The sequence below is a fragment of the Eutrema salsugineum genome, unplaced genomic scaffold (assembly GCF_000478725.1).
Source record: "Eutrema salsugineum unplaced genomic scaffold, Eutsalg1_0 scaffold_12, whole genome shotgun sequence".
Classification (NCBI taxonomy): domain Eukaryota; kingdom Viridiplantae; phylum Streptophyta; class Magnoliopsida; order Brassicales; family Brassicaceae; genus Eutrema; species Eutrema salsugineum.
The window spans coordinates 6907728-6925132 of NW_006256895.1; the positions used below are offsets into that span (position 1 = coordinate 6907728).

Genomic DNA, 17405 nt, shown 5'->3' on the forward strand with positions numbered 1-17405 from the left:
AAGAAGACTAGATCAATCCAGCCACGGCTTTCCTGCCTGAACCCTTAGAAAGCAGCCCACCACGTCAGCCCACTCCATCCTGCTCAACATCGAATCCCTCGCACTACTTGGGATCCGACCTCTCCGACTAAGGTATCGACTTCAAACTTTGTACATATGCATCTTGTATATATCATCTTGCATTCGTTCAGTTTGTCTTTTCACTTCTCTCACACGCTTTTATAACACAAGGGACTGTGTTATCTAAGTGTGGGGGAGGAGCTTTGTGTTTTCTGATCTTGTTTTCTTTGTTCTTATTTGACTTTTGCATTCTTGAGTCTCATTTAGCTTAATACATGTGATAAATTACATCATTCTAGTTGCATCTCGCATTTTAAGATCGAGTCTAGTTGCATCATGTAGGATTGCATCAGTGCAAGGAGCAATGATAGATTTTTTCCTAGAGAGTAAATCACTTGAGAACTTGAACTAAATATGCTTGTGAAACTCATTCTGTGCTTGTAAAGCTTGAAACGATTTGAATCTGAGAAGCAAGTCTGAATTACACTCAACTCTAGCTAAGTGATAACCCTGAACATGAAATGAAAATATTCTTTGATGCATTGCTTAAATAGGCTTGTGGATACCGATATACATACTTGAGCTAGAATCGTTGTTTTTACCACCCTCCTTCCTTAGCTCAAGTAGCTGAATCCGCATCATGGATCAGTTCCCTCACCTTGAACCCATCTTTCTTTCGAGCCAATGTTTGTGTGAGAATTGTAAGGCCACCTTGGACTAAACTTAGCAGAAAGTGTTAGGTTTAGAGCGACAAGGGTTTGGCTCATTGAGTGGTATGTTCCAACATCAAGGAACCAAGAGTATTGGTGAGAAATAAGTGTGGGGGAAAAGACTTGTTGGTGAGTGGAAAAAGGTGAGCTGAGTGGAAAAGTGAGAGTGGAAATAGCCAGGGGAATGAATGAAAATGAGTTAAGTCTTGGATGTGAAAAGATAAGCTCTGAAATGAAAAGAAGCCAAAGGCTCAAGTGCTCTGAAATGAAAATGAAAGAGGCTATACGTTATGAAAGAAAAGTGCTGTGTGAATAAGTGAAAACCAAGGCTTGAAAATAAAAGAAAAAGGCGAGTCCCCTAGTTAAAAGAAAACGATTGTGAAGAGTGAGGATTCTGAGAGGGTGAGCAATTGAGAAACGCTTTGAGTGGAGTGTGGGGTGTGATGAGTCTTGCCCTTGTATGCATCGGTTGCTTTTTACCTTTAGCATTCTGCCAAAGTTCGGTCGTTCATAGAGAGATCCTTGTTGCATTGCACCCGCTTGAATATTGATGAGATCATTTTTATCTCATGACCTTACCCTAGCCAAGCCAGCCTATTTGAACATTGCATCATTTGATTCACCGGTTACGAACTTAATGAATGTGAAAGAGTTGAATGTGATAATGACTTGTGGAGATTCCGTGTTTTAGTTGGAAAATATCCGAGTATAGCTTTGCATTGCATGTTTGAGCATGAATCCGAGTTCTCTTGTGGTCACTTCTCTCTAAAAAGGAAATATGAGCTCCATCTGCATTACAACCTCTCTCTCTCATTTGTTCTTTTTGCTTGAGGACAAGCAAAGGACAAGTGTGGGGGGGTTGATATGTCTATATTTTACATCATTTAGATTGCATTATAGAGTCCTCATCATGTGTTTTCTCATGTAAATTGAGTCTTTAGGCGTTAAAATAGGACTCAGGGCTTGCATTAGGTCCCAAAGAGTTTTGCATGTTTTGAAGTCTTTATCAGGAGCTTTGGAGACCAATTGGAGCCTAAGAAGAGGAACAGAAAAGAAAACGGTGAAGAAAAGGGTCAAAAATGGTGAAAACCGCTTGGAGGAATTTCTCGGCCAAATCTCGTACCGGCTGGTCGGAAACCTCGGCCAAAATGTTTACCGGACGCTCATTACCGGCCAAAAACGTTACCGATCGGCCAGAATCGAGTATCGAGTGCAAAAATACCACGGGACAAGTTTTTGACCGAGGCAAGAATTTTTACGACCAAAAAGCTTACCGCGGTACACAGCCCTCGGCCATTTTTCTTACCGCGGGAAGGTTTTTACGACCAAAAGTTGTCCTTGCCCGCGCAATTCAGAGATCAGCAATCCGGGGAACCTTCCGGTCCGAATCAGCTGGCGGGGTCTTCACCAAAGTTGGAGATAATCAAGCAAAGATTCCAGAACAGTTGGAATCATCCAATTTGGACCAGTGGAGAGAAAGATATGGCTTCCGGAGTATTCACCAGCATTGCGCGTACCCGAGAACTGAACGGCGAACTTCAAAGATCATGGCGGACGGAGCCCCTCCAGACCGAACCAGCTTACCCGGTATTCACCAAAGTTCGAGATCCATGGAATATCTTCTCAGAGCATTTGGAATCGCTCGATTCGGAGCAAAGGTTGGGAAGATAGGGTCTCCGGAGTTCACATCGGTCTAAAAGTCTATTTTCCGGTAATTTCAATGCGGCACAAAGATGTTAAATCCAGGAAGCCTTCCACTACCCAAGCTCCGATGGTTTCTTCACCAAAGTTCTAGCTTATTGAGTCATCTTGACTGTGGAACTGGTCCCAGAGCAATTGGAGTCGTGTGCTGAAAGTTCCTGCTTCCGGAAGGTGACACGGTCGATACAAGCCTAAAAGAGTTGCGATACGCACTAAGTATTCTCACAAGCCTCGGTATCTTTACCTTGGCGTCACTCAAGTCGAGGCTCATATCTTGGAAGTATTCTGGACTAGACCTCGTGCCAAAGCCTTGGCATGGTTAGATCGAGGCATGCATACGTAAGAATTGAAGCTGGAAACGACTAAGTGTTGAAAGTACACCTCGGTGTAATGACCTCGGCGTGCATGCCGGACTGTGTTCTCCCAAGCACCTCGACATCATGACCCCTCGACATTTTATCCCGAGGTCCCTTGTCACGAACCCAGAATCAAGAACAGAATGGCTCAAGAACATACACGTGAGGATAGATCAAAGACTAGGGTTCATGCATGTTCTTGACGTGTTCTTCACGAGATCTTCATCTGGATCCTGACTCACGTGCACGCCTCGGCATGAAGACCTCGGCTTCACTTTCCGACACACTGTGGCACTCACCCATCAACCCAAGAAGGCGGTTCAGTACCCGGTTTGTTCCAGGCTGACCCGCGACACTTTCCCTTCGCTATAAATACATTTTGAGACTAAAAACCTAGTTATCTTATCTCTTATCTGTTTTTAGCTCTAAAAACTTGCCTCTTTTGTGAAACTTGATTAATCTAATCTGATATCTCGTTTTTGCATCAGAATCTTGTTCTTTCTTTATTAATTTATCATCCAACATCAAACTCCTTATCATGACTAGCTACACGTCTTGCAAAGGACTTAGTGAGCTCGTTATGATCAGTGAGTAGTCGTTTAAGCGGCTTTAGATATGTAGATTAGGGTGCTTTCAAGGTGGATTAATGGGTTTAGGTGTCTAGTCTTGCATGTTTCATTCCTTAACCGACGAGATCTCTAAGCTGGATCCAAGCACATCACTTGAGGTTCAGATCTGAGACATATCTCGCATCAGAAGTGTTTGTAGAAATGTCTGAACCACTCGGTTAAGGGTTTAAGAGTCTTTCATCGCGAGAGTGATAGTTTGTTCTATTAAATGACGTTTTTGAATCGATTCTTTTTGCTGACTGATTCGTGCTTCTCAAAAGGGATTTTAGTATGAAAGAGGATCAGTTTAGACGTTTAATACTTTCATGAGAAGATTAACGTGCCTTGAGTTCAAAGTCAAATGAAATCGCTTGATAAAATGATTCATTAGCCCCTTAGTCTAACTTGGAAGCTCCCGAGTCAAATATCCTGTCTAAAGCTTCTGCCTTTATCATTCATTACCATCATCTGAATCACCTGTTTGTTATTTGCATCTTGATTAGTTTAAATCTCTGCTTTTATTTAACTTTATTGCTTATTTGCCTGTTAATCATCGTCACCAAACTTTTATCATCTAGTCTTGACTTAAGTGAACAAATGACATATGCTAGTGTCTCGTTTACAAGCTTGGTTTGACACCCCTTATACTACTTTGACAAGGGGATTGATAACCCTTCTAAGAGCCTGAAAACTCTTAGTTATCAATGGGAGAGGCTCGGTCACATAGAGTTTGAAATGGACCGGGTCAGCTACAAAGTCAGTTTCAAGGAGCTAGATGAGATATTTGGCTTTGTAAGGAATGAAAGCTCTTTGGAGAAATTTGTGTACCCGAAAGAAGAGTTAGCTGCTCTATGGGAGACCATCGCCTTTGGACCGTATTTAGGAGGCAAGAGCAAAACGATCTGCATCAGAAACCCTGCGATCAGATACGCTAACCGAGTCTTGGCCTGCATGTTCTTCTCGACCTTCAACCCTGGAGCTATTCACTTGACTGACCTTGAGATGCTAGGCCTCGGCTTGAAGCCACTCATCACTTACATGAAGAACAAGAAGGAATTTGAAGGGCCGATACATGTACCCTCTCTAGGTGCATTCTTTGCGATTCAAATGCTCACTTACCGTCACAATGTATGGTGTGATCGAAAGAACAAGGGCACTAGGAGGCTTCAGAACGGTTGGATGGTGACTAAAATCCTGAGAGCCAAAGGGTTTGTATTCCCTGATTCCAATACCAGAGCAATATCTAAGCAAAATCGGTCTCTTCGGAGGCAAGGCAGGGAACAAGTGGGTTTACAACTTCACTTTGCTCCACAGTGATGGCACGCAAGTCCTTCTGCCTAACAGATCCCTCACCATGTTACACGAGCAACGTAATGTTTCCTTCTACGTGCTCAAAGATCAGTTGTACAACCCTCTCTTCGATCCACCATTGCGTAAGTGCACTAAAGAAGAACAGGCTGCGTCCAGTAAGCCTCCAAACAAGCAAGGAACCGCGGGGTGTGAGAACGAGGAACCGAGATTCTCTGAAAGAAGAATAGGAGCTGGCTGATACCATTTTGATCCCTACGTGAGGGGAGAACCAGAATACCACACAAGGAAGCTGTACTCGAGAGTTAACACTCTCCAAAACTGGTGTAAGTGGCAAGATAAGACGATTCACGCGCTGGTGGATTGTGTGAGGCAGCTAAAGAAGAAGGTTAAGCAGCTCACCGCACCTTCTTCACCTGATAAGAACTCGGCGACCTCAACAGCACCGGTTACACAAGAGGAGGTTGGAGAGAGCTCGAATGCGAGGAGCCCTGAGTTTCCACCAGGCAGAGAGGACTGGATCGATCCGGCCACGGCATTCCTACCTGAATCCTCGGAGAGCAGCCCACCACGACAGCCCACACCGTCCTGTACAACGTCAAATACCTCATACTATGTGGGATCAGACCTCAGCGACTAAGGTATCGACTTCAAACCCTTGTAAATATGCATTCTGTCTATATCATTTTGCATTAGTCTCGTTTTCTTTTTACTTCTCTCACACGCTTTCACAACACAGGGGACTGTGTTATTTAAGTGTGGGGGAGGAGCTTTGTGTTTTCTGATCCTGTTTTCTTTGCTCTTATTTGACTTTTTTGGATTTTGAGTCTCATGTAGCTTAGTGCATATGAAAAATCAGAAACTTTTCACCAAAAAAAAGGTTCATTCTAGCTTCATTTCACATTTGAGGATCGAGTCTAGTTGCATCATGTAGGATTGCATCAATGCATGGAGTAATGATAGGTTTTTTCCTATAGAGTACATCACCTTAGGAACTTGAACTAAATATGCTTGTGAAACTTATTCTGTGCTTGCAAAGTCTGAAAACGATCCGAGTCTGAGAAACAAGTTTGAATTGAACTCAACTCTAATTAAGTGAGAACCCTGAACTTGACCTGAAAATATCTTGTGGTGCATTGTTTGAATAAGCTTGTGGATACCAACATACATACTACAGCTAGAACCAATTTTTTACTGCCCTCTTTCCTTAGCTCAAGTAGTTGAATCCGCATCATGGATCAGTTCCCTCACCTTGAACCTATCTTTCTTTCAAGCCAATTTTTGTGTGTAAATTGAAAGGCCACCTTGGATCAAACTTAGCAGAAAGTGTTAGGTTTAGGGCGACAAGGGCAGGTCTCATTGAGTGTTGTGTTCCAACATCAAGGAACCGAGAGTATTGGCGAGGAATAAATGTGAGGAAGAGACTTTTTGGTGAGTGGAAATAGGTGAGATGAATGGAAAAGAGAGAGTGGAAATAGCTAGGGGAATGAAAGGAAAGAATTCTTTCTTGGAGTTTTTAAGTCAAGAGATCGAGCTCTTGTGTTGTGAAAGATAAAATCTAGCCTCTAAATGAAAAGAAAAGTGAAAAGAAGCCAAAGAGCTCAAACGTTTTGAAAAGAAAGAGAAAGAGACTAGGAATTGCGAAAGAAAGTGGAAAAGAGCTAATGAAAGTGTAAGCTCTGAGACTTGTGCATGAGAAAAGAAGGCGAATCCCCTAGCTAAGTGATGAAGAGAGTGAAAAGAAAGGTTCTCGAGAGTGTGAGCAAGTGAGGAAACTTTGAGTAGAGTGTGAGGTGGGATGAGTCTCTACCCTTGTATGCATCGGTTGCCTTTTACCTTTAGCATTCTGCTAGAAGTTTGATAATTCATAGAGAGATCATTTTGCTGCATTGAACCCATTTGAAAACTGATGAGATCATTTTAATCTCATAGCCTCTCCCTAGCCAAGCCAGCTTGTTTAAACATTGCATCATTCGATTCACCTGATAGAGCTTAATGAATGTTAAAGAGTTGAGAGAGAGGAGAACTTGTGGAGATTCCTTGCTAGGTTGATATATGTCTGAGTATGGCTTTGCATTGCACATTTGAGAATGAACTTGAGTTCTCGTTGTGGTCACTTCTCTCTAAAAGGAAATATGAACTCCCGTTGCATCCAACCTCTCTCTCTTATTTGTTTTTTTTGCTTGAGGACAAGCAAAGAAAAAGTGTGGGGAGTTGATATGTCTATATTTTGCATCATTTAAACTGCATCATAGAGTCCAAATCATGTGTTTTCTCATTTATTTTAGGTCTTTAGGCATCAAAATAGGCTTTAGGATTTGCATTAGGTCCCAAAGCGTTTTGCATGGTTTGGAGTCTTTATCAGGTGCTTTGAAGGCTATTTGGAGCTCAAGAGGAAGATCAGGAGTTGAAACTGTGAAGAAAAGGGTCAAAAATGGTGAAAACCGCTTGGAGGAATTTCTCGGCAAAAACTCGTACCGGCTGGATCAGAATATCGGCTAGAATCACTATCGGGTGGTCTTTACCGGGTAAAAATCATTACCGGATGAAAACTCCATCGGGTCAAATTTTATGCCGAGGCGAGAAGTTTTTATCGGCTAAAAAGCTTACCGCAGCACATGTATTTCGGACATTTTCCTTACCGCGGGAAGTATTTCTCGGCTAAAATCCATTTTCACCTGCGCGCATCAAAGATTGCAAATCCGGGGAATCTTCTGGTCCGAATCAGCTGACGGGGTCTTCATTAAAGTTGGAGATAATCAAGTCCAGCTCGAATCAGTTTACAGGGCCTTCATCAATATTTGAGATCATTGAGTGCTATTTCCGGAACACCTGATATCGCTCAATTCTGACCGGTGGTTTGGAAGATATCGTCTCCGGAAGAAAAGTCGGTCTAAAAGCTGTTTTCGGTCATTCCGATGCGGTGCAAAGATGAGCAATCCGGGGAGCCTTCCACTTCCCAAGCTCCGATGGTTTCTTCACCAAATTTTTAGCTGAGTGAGTTATCTTGGTTATGGGATTGGTTTCAAGACATTTGGAGTCGTGTGCTGAAAGTTATTGCAAGAGGAAGACGAGTTGATTGGTACGAGCCCAAAAGAGTTGCGATACGCGCTAAGTGTTTCTACGGACCTCAGCATCATTACCTCGACATTGCTTAGGCCGAGGCTCATCCCCTGGATCTCTTTGGACTAGACCTCGTACTAACTCCTCGGTATGTCAAGCCTGAGGCATGCATGCTGGAAAAGCGAAGCTGAAAACGACTAAGTGTTGAACGTGAACCTCGGCTTAAAGACCTCGGTATTGCATGCCGGACTTCATCTTCCTGAACCCCTCGACTACCAAGCCCCTCGGCGTTGCATGCCGAGGTCCCTTGTCACGAACACAGATTCAAGAACAAGTTGACTCGGAGAATGCACGTGAAGATGGATTGAAGACTAGGGTTATTGCATGTTCTTGACGTGTTCTTCATGGGATCTTCATCTTGATCTTTGCTCACGTGCACCCCTTGGCATCAAAACCTCGGCTTCACACCCTCACACACCGAGGTTCTCACCCAACGACCCAAGAAGAGCGTTCAGTACCCGATTTGTTCCGGGCTGACCCGCAACACTTACCCTTCACTATAAATAGATTTTAGGACCATAAACCTAATCATCTTTTATCTTATCTTATTTCCTGCCTGTTTTAGCTTTAAGAACTTGCCTCTTTTGTGAAACTTGATTAATCTAATCCGATATCTTGTTTTCACGTAAGAATCTAGTTCTTGTTCATTTCTTTTATTCACCAGCATCAAACTTCTAATCATGACTAGCTACACGTCTTCTAAAGGACTTAGTGAGCTCGTTATGATTAGTGAGTAGTCCACTTAAGAGGCGTTAGATAGGTAGTTTAGGGTGTTTCCAAGTAGATTTGTGAGTTTAGGGGTCTAGCTTACATGTTTCATTCCTTAGCCGTTCATATACTCTAAGCTGGATCCAAGCACATCACTTGCGGTTCAGATCTGAGACTTTCCTTGCATCAAAAGTGTTTGAGGAAATGTCTGAACCAATCGGCTAAGGGTTTAAGAGTCTTTCATCGCGAGAGTGATGGTTTGTTCTCTTAAACGAATTATTGAACTGAATCTTAAAGTTGACTGATTGATGCTTCTCAACAGGGATTTTGGTATGAAAGAGGATTAGTTTAGATGTTTGATACCTTCATGAGAGGATTATCATACTTTGAGTTCATGTTAAATGAAAATGTTTGCTAATATTGATTCATTAACTCGCCAGTTTAGCTTGGAGACACCCAAGTCCTTTATCCTGTCTAAAGCCTCTGCCTTTATCATCTATTATCATCATCCGATCATCTGCTTGTTTACTTGTTATCATTTGCATCTCCATCTAGTCTTAATATCATCGCTTGCTTCATTTTCATGTTTATTTGCTTGTTAAGTAGATTAGTTACCAAAAACTCTTGCTTGATCATCTTGACTTAAGATTACAACTAACATAGATTAGTGCCTCTCCAAAAGTTTAGTTTGATAACCTCTATAAAGAGCTAATAAACTCTTAGTTATCACACTTGCAGCTTGTCTAGGGTAAAACTTATGTTTCCCACTGCACTCACATCACTGAGGCTAGAGAGAATAACTGATGCCGCCGAGAAGCTTTTAAAGAGGGAAGTGTGAGTCCAAGCCACCATCGAGTAAGAGAGGTCTCATTGGTCACCATCGTTGATGGGTCTCAAAGCTCAAGAGAAGATCAAGCTATTCACTGGAAAGAAGGGTTTGAGTCTGCAAAGATGTCCTGGAACAGTTCCAATTTTAAAAAAGAGAAATGGATCTGAGAGCTTTCATGTGAACACAGCTGAGTATTTCAGTCGACATAATGGAGAGAGGTCTTGACGAGAATTGGCACTGATGAAGCTAACCGATCTCGGGAACTCAGTTCCCCGAATCCCTTGGCCTCTTTCTTTTTCGACTAAATATAAATCTTTTTCTTCAAACTTGACTTCGTTGATCCTCTTTCTCTCCGACGTTTTTGTACATATCTGCATATAGGACAATGAAAAAAAAAGAGTGCATGTGGTTTGAAAGAGGCTGGGTTACGGTGGGAAACTAGCTAAAGGTGAACTAGCCATTCAAGATCAACAAAGAGTGATAAAAGGGTAAAGGAGTCCTGAATGTATGATTCGTTTCCCTGATCTAATGCTTTAAAGAGAAAGTCAAGTCAAGATTAAGTAATATAAAATGAGCTAGTATATCATATCAGAAAGAATCTCCATGAATAGAAGTCCTCTGGTGGGAGTTCGTAGTGCAAGTATTCTAGCTACCGCCTAGTCTAGGCCTAAATCACAAAAAGAGCAAAAAATGAGGAAACAGCGCAGAAGCACACTGGTCTAAATCATTATAGTATTGTTTATTTATGTTCCTGGTTTGAAAACGTTTTAAAAAATTTTTGAAAAAAATTTCAAAACCTTTTGAATAATTTTTTTAATGTCCAAAACAAACTCAAAACAAATTAAATTTCGTTAGTAACGGATGAACATCCTCCCCCAGACTTATTTCACACTGTCCTCAGTGTGATAAAATCTAAGAAAGGATGGATAAGGAAATAGAAATTTGAAGTGTTTAGATGTACTTACCTTGCCGGAAGAATGAGTCGTGGTTGGAATGATGGCACCGCAGGTCAAAGTTTCAACGGGGCCGGAGTGATGGCTGTTTTCTGGTTTATGATTTCTGCTCGTCTTTTATTCGTTCTTCTTTGTGAAAACCTGAAATTAAATGAAACAAAAACAAAGCAACAAAATAGAAAAATAAAGATCAAAGGGAAATAAGTAAAATACCGAGTGTGTTGCCTCCCACTAAGCGCTTGTTTTAAGTCGTTAGCTTGACTTGGTCGTCTTTTAGGCATTAGGCGCATCTGCTAATGAGATCCGACCTTCCTTTTCTTCTTGAATGTCTGCAAGATATGGCTTAAGACGTTGTCCATGGACAGTGAAATCGCCTCCTTGACGGTTCCATAGAACCACAGCACCATAGAGTAAAACTTCTTTGATTTTGCAAGGTCCAGACCATCGTGATTTAAGCTTCCCGGGAAACAATTTTAACCGTGATTTATAAAGTAGAACCTGGTCATTAGGTGAGAACGTCTTAGGAACTATTTTCCTGTCATGAAACACCTTAGTCTTCTCCTTGTAGATCTTAGAGTTCTCATAGTGATTATTGCGAATCTCGTCTAGCAACTGAATCATACGTTTTGCACCTGCCTTCTGGATGTCGTAATTCAGCTTTCTTATTGCCCATTCTGCCCTTAGCTCTAACTATCATGGAAGATGACAAGCCTTACCATAAACAAGATGAAAAGGTGTAGTGCCCAATTGGATTTTGAACGCAGTTTTATATGCCCAAAGAGCATCATCAAGCTTTGCTGACCAATCTTTTCTTGTTGGTCCTATTGTCTTTTCCAGAAGTCTTTTGAGTTCTCTGTTTGATACCTCCACTTGGCCACTTGTCTGTGGGTGATAAGATGTAGCTACCTTATTTTTCACTCCATTTTTCTCTAAGAGATTCTTAAACACTTTGTTGATGAAGTGAGAACCACCATCACTGATGACAATTCGCGGAACACCAAATCTTGGAAATATGATCGACTTGAACATCTTCATTACTACTTTTGCGTCATTTGTGGGACTGGCTATGGCGTCTACCCACTTAGACACATAGTCAATAGAAACACGGATGTTCTTGTTTCCAAAAGACGAAGGATAAAGACCCATAAAGTCGATTCCCCAAACATCAAAAACTTTGACTTCTTGAATGAATTTTTGTGGCATCTCATGTGGTTTGCTGATGTTCCCTTGTCTTTGGCAAGCATCACTCTTAGATATGAATTTACGGGTGTCTTTGAACATGGTAGGCCACCAATAACCAGCTTGCAAAACCTTCACTACAATCTTATCAGTAGGAAAGTGTCCAGCATAGTTAGATCTGTGACAATGAAAAAGGATTGCTGGAACTCTTCTTCGGAGATGCACCTTCAAAACAAGTTATCTGAACACTGCTTATAAAGATATGGTTCATCCCAAAAGTACCTTCTAACATCATGCAGTAACTTCTTTTTGTTGTAGCCGAAGAATCGTGGCGGTTCGACCTGTGCTGCTAGGTAATTCGCGATATGCATAAACCAAGGAAGCTCAGAAGGTTTTGCTTTTGGAGGTGGTATTAGACGTTTCTATGGGGTGGCTACTTTAGCATTACCATCTTTCTCCACATCTCCAATAAGGTTTTGAGAATTCGATGTCGAGGTTGCATCAGGTGAGGTAGTTTTGCCCTTAGATTTCTTTGATTTGCGCTTAGATTTCCTTGCTTTGTGCTTAGAATTTCTCGATTCGACAGCTCCCTTAGGCTCAACTAAAGGGGCTTGTATAGAAACATGTTGCCACCTTTCCTTGTTATCTCCAGGGTCTAAAATCAACTTCTCTTCCTTGTAGATGGTTAAACAGGAAGAGCTTCCACCACTACAGACTGCAGGATAGAAGATTCTCTTTTTGACTTTAGAAAAACAAACTCTTTAGTTGGGATAATCAACAACTGCCCCCACTGTTGGAAGGAATGAACTTCCAAATATTAATGTCCTGGGATAGTTCTTTTCCATCTCAAGAATGTGAAAATAAACAGGAACAAGACACCCTCCTACTTGCACCATCAAATCCGTTATGAAACCATATGGAATCGTGCTTGAATTGTCTCCAAACTTAACAGAACCGTGAGGAGGTTTGATATCACACATCCCCAACTCGTTTGAAATTGCTTTAGGTATCACATTCACATTTGCTCCTGTGTCACATAGAGAGTTAGAAAACTCCACACCTTCAATTATGCAGGGGAAGACAAACTTCAGCGACTCATTTATCTTATGAAGCTTTCTTTGGTTTGGAACATTGCCTATTGCATCATACTCTTCAGGACATGCTGGAGATTCAACTTCAGTGTCCTGATTGCTAGGAATAGGCGTGACTTCTCTCTCACCATCAGTGTCTATGACATTGCATTGCCACATTGGATTGTGTACGGTTTTTCCCAGAAAATGACCATCTTGTCTCTTCACAGTTTCTCCAATTTGTCCGATTTGTTTCTCGAGCATCTTGACATGAGTTGAGAGGTTAGTGAACTTCTCAAATGATTCCTCATTGTTCTTGTTGAGGTAATCATACATGATGTCTAACTTGTACCCAAGATCGTTCATGTTGTCTAACTTAAGCTTAAGGTTACGGGTGTCTTGGGCGATTTTTTTCATGTACCTCATTGATTCGTCTCTCGATAACTTCAGCGCTTTTTGAACTATCTATGATTTGTGATAGCTTCACGTCCATGCTATCAACATGAGTGGAAAGAGCTTCAAATTTACCATTAAGGTCAGTGTATAAGCAGTCCACTCTTATATCCACATCGTCTACTAATCTTTGCAGCTTCATAAGAAGTGGTTGCACCATAAACTCGAGCTTGTTGTCTTGAGAGGTTGGGGATGATTTTGGAGTAGATTGGAGATTCATATGGGCGTGATCTTGTGCTCCAAGTTGATGATTAATCTCAGCTGCATTAACTGCTTCACAGAACATTAACAGAACGCTGCTGATTTTTGAGAAACAATTTCACCATGGCTTTAAGTTCTTCAATTTCCTTATTATCATGGGAAGTAGAACGTGATGTTCTTCCTTGATCACGAAAATTGTTTCTGCTGCTTGAAGCAAAATTATTAATCAAGATGTAAGCTTCTTCCACAGTCGTTGTCATGAAGTTTCCATCGCTTGCTACATTTAGAGGTGCCTTAGATGTCCATTCAAAACCTTCGTAGAAAGTGTTTAAGATGCATGTCTCTGTAAAACCGTGGTGAGGACATTCTCTACTGTAGCCTTTATAACGATCCCAAGCTTCGTGAAAAGGTTTGCCTCCTTTTTGTTGGAACCTATAAATCTTGTCTATAAAGAAGTTTGATCTAGAGGTTGTGTAGAAATGGTTAAGGAAAGCAGCCTTGCATTCGTCCCATGATCCGAGTGAACCAGGAGACAAAGACTTAAACCATGCACGTGCCTTATCACAAAGAGAAAACGGAAACAACTTTCACTTTAAGTAATCTGCAGGAACTCCGATCGATTGCTTGGTGCTGCAGATTTCTTCGAAATCTTCGAGATGGTCCATAGAGTTCTCCGATGCATCTCCATGGAACTGTTTCTGCTTGACCAATTTTATGAGCTTCGGGCTAATCTTATAGTCTACGTTGATGAATTGTAGACTAATGGGAAAACGGTTCTCATAAAAAACATACAGAGTGTTATAATCTCTTAGAGTTAAGTGATGAGCGTTTGGGAACCTAACATGCTCAACAACGTTTTGCTGGACGTGGTGGTTATCTCTAAGCCTACCTAAACCTTGCAAGTGTCTATTATCCTCGCCCATCTCAGTGTTGTTTATATATATATATGTATATATATATATATTTTGTTAGTTATATATATAGATTTATATTTTTTTCGTTTTATTTAATATTAATTTGTATATATATATATATATTTTATATAAAATAAATTTTATTTTTTTTCATAAATGACAAGAGAACGTACCTTAGACTCGATTCTGACCTGAAACTCGTAAGCAACATTAAAGGTCCCCGGCAACGGCGCCAAAAACTTGATGTTCTTAGGTTTTAACCCTAGTGTTCTGCAAGCGTACAGATGTACGTTGTAGTACTTAGGGGTCGATCCACTGAAAGACCAAGTAACTGCAATACGAGTTTACTTGAGATGAGAACTGAGCTAAAATGAAAATATGGGTGTTTGTTTGGGGGTTGTGAATAGTGACGAAAATAGCAAAGAATAAACTGAAAAACAAGTAAACAATAAGATCAAATCAATACGAGAAGGTGTTGGGCGTCAAGGAATTTGCCGGGAATCATAGACTAGCTAACAAGAGAATTAAATGTTCCTGAAATCAAACCCAGACTAACCTACCACGTAGTATTAATCACAAATTCATTCACTCAGATTTACTAAAGTCCCATTCAGTTCTCTAAGTGGCTAGACAAATTAGTTTGATAATTTCACAAAACGCTTGAGATCGACTCACGCCATCTAAGAGAATTTGTTCATCTAAATATGGTTAATCGATTTGACAAAACTTTCGGTGAGTAAATCGACCTAATCGCAGTAGCTAGATGATCTATCCAAGCCACATACACGAAACAAAAATTAGGACGAAAAAATCTAAAGATAAACCCTAATCTAACAAACCAGAAATCAATCCATGAATTCCCTTTGAAAAATCCCTTAAAACCCAACAAGGGAATTACTCAATCATAGTGTATAAGAACATCACAAAAGTATTGTAGTTTGCTGGAAATTAAATAAGAGAAAGGTAAAGAACGAAGAACGAGGATGAAGATGGAGATCGATGATGGCTCCTTCGGCGACTCCTTCTCCACTCCTTCTCCTCCCGAAGACGGCAACTCCGAAGTTATGTGGCTCTTCTCTGCTCTCTTTCTCCACGACTTGGTCATTAGAATGACCTAAAATGAGTATATATAGCCTTCTAATTTGTTGGAAACGTCTAGGGTTTTAAAAATAAGCAGTGGGCTGAACTTGGGCTTGAATTAGGTCATTCGGACGTCAACTATGTCTGGCCGCGGTCTTGGTGATCCTGACTGCGGGGAATCATGGTCTGGCCGTGGTCGCGGCCTATGCTTTCCTTTGAGACTGCATTTTCTGTCTTTAGTGCATCAGAAATATCTGAAGATCTAACCGTTGGATTGTCTCCAAACCAATTGCATTATAAATCTGGTTGTCTCCTCTATAATTTCTTAGATTTTGGGGATGATCAGACGGTGATAAGGTCTTCATCGAGTGCCATACTTCTGACGGTCTGTATTTATCCAAATTGCTCATTTGTTCCAAGTTGCACATCTTTAGTCCAAATTTCCTGAAAAGTCTTTGAAACCTCTAAAGAATAGAAATAACTTAAAAACCATTAAAAACAGAGTAAAAACACCTGCGTAAGATATTAAAACGATCCATAAAAGTGGTCAAAATCCGGTGTTATCAAGCTTCATTCTTAGGCCTGCTTGACTCGGCTTTCTCTTCTCTCATTCCTTTGCGCAGTGGAGGGTCCCTTGTCTGATTATAGAGCTGGTCCTTTAGCAAAATGAAGGAGACATTGCATCTCTCTTCAAGTGTAGTGATCGCTCTGTTGGATAGGAGTACTTGCACATCATCTCTTTGCATCAGTTTGAAGTTATAAGCTCATCGGTTCCCAACCTTTCCCTCAAAGAAACCGTTTTTGCTCAGGTACCCTTTATCAATGAGATTCGGCTTTACTCTTGTCTCTGGGAACTGAAAACCTCTTGCCCTCATGATCTTTGTCAGTATGCAGGTGATATATTCATAAATTGCATCATTTAGTGTACATATTTAAGTCCAAATCATGTCTCATTTGCATACATTTTAGGTCTTTAGGCATTGTTTTAGGACTTTAGAGATTTCATTAGGTCCAAAAGAGTTTTGCATGGGTTGGAGTGTTAAACAGGTGCTTATGGAGGTTATTTGGAATGATGAATGTGATTCAGATGAAGAAATGAAGTTGAAATGATCAAAAATGGTGTAGAGGAGCAATTTTGAGTTTCTCGGCAAAATGCTGTACTGATGGTCGAAGATTCTCGGCTAAAATCAATCCTGCGGGTAGATCTCTTGGCCAAAACACGTACTGGCTGTTCAAGTTTCTCGACCAAAAATCTCGGGTGCAGATACATCTCTGAAATCAGGTCTTGCCGGCCGATTCAGCCTCCGGGGTCTTCAGCAAAGATCAAGATAATTGAGTCTAGATTCGATAACAGTTGTAATCGATGACTTTGGAGCATCGAGCTGAAAGATACGGCAACCGCAAGCCAGACCTGTATTGCATCCATTCCAAAGCAATCCGATATATCTGAAAAATTGCCTGTTCGGGAGTCTTAACGTCCGATTCAGCTTACAGAGTCTTCAGAAAGGTTTGATATGATCAGTTCATGGATCTAGAACAGATCTAATCATTGGATTTGGAGTCCTGAGCTGAGAGTTAAGCTCACCGGAAGACACACCTGTCTCGCTTTCAAAACCAATCCGATGAGTCACAAAGATTGCGTGGGACAATGCTTTTCCATTCCGATTCAGCTGCCGTGGCCTTAATCAAGATTCAAGGTATTTGAGTGACATTGCCATAACATCTAAAATCATCCAGTTTGGAGCTATGTGCTGAAAGATAACGTCTCCGGAGTAAACACTGGTCCACAGCTTCTTTTTGATCGTTTCAATGCACTTCAGAGATGAGCCATCCGAGGAACCTCCCACTTCCTAAGCGCTAAAGGTTTCTTCACAAAAGTTTGCGATATTTGAGTGCTCTTTCCACTGAAGTTGGAATCAAGCCATTTCGATCCATATCCTGGAAGTTAAGCTCACCCGAATGCGAAGTGGTCTGAGGAGACTTGGATTGTGTTAGATGGTTCTGCGACTTGGTTAACTCGCAACACTTAGAGATTGGATTCTGGGAATGAGCTGCGAGTGGAGATATGCAGGTAAGGCTACTCTGAGCATGGGTAAAGATTTCCGAGATGAGAATATGCTAAGTCCACAGGCTGTGCGACTTGGGCATGCGG

General features: G+C 41.2%; 1 non-coding gene across 1 annotated transcript; it reads left to right on the forward strand.

Annotated features, from left to right (window-relative positions):
• The first annotated feature begins 13607 nt into the window (after positions 1–13607).
• LOC112089583 lies at positions 13608–13718 on the forward strand. Its single transcript, XR_002901217.1, has one exon. It is a non-coding gene; the product is annotated as a small nucleolar RNA R71 (small nucleolar RNA).
• The last annotated feature ends 3687 nt before the right edge of the window (positions 13719–17405 follow it).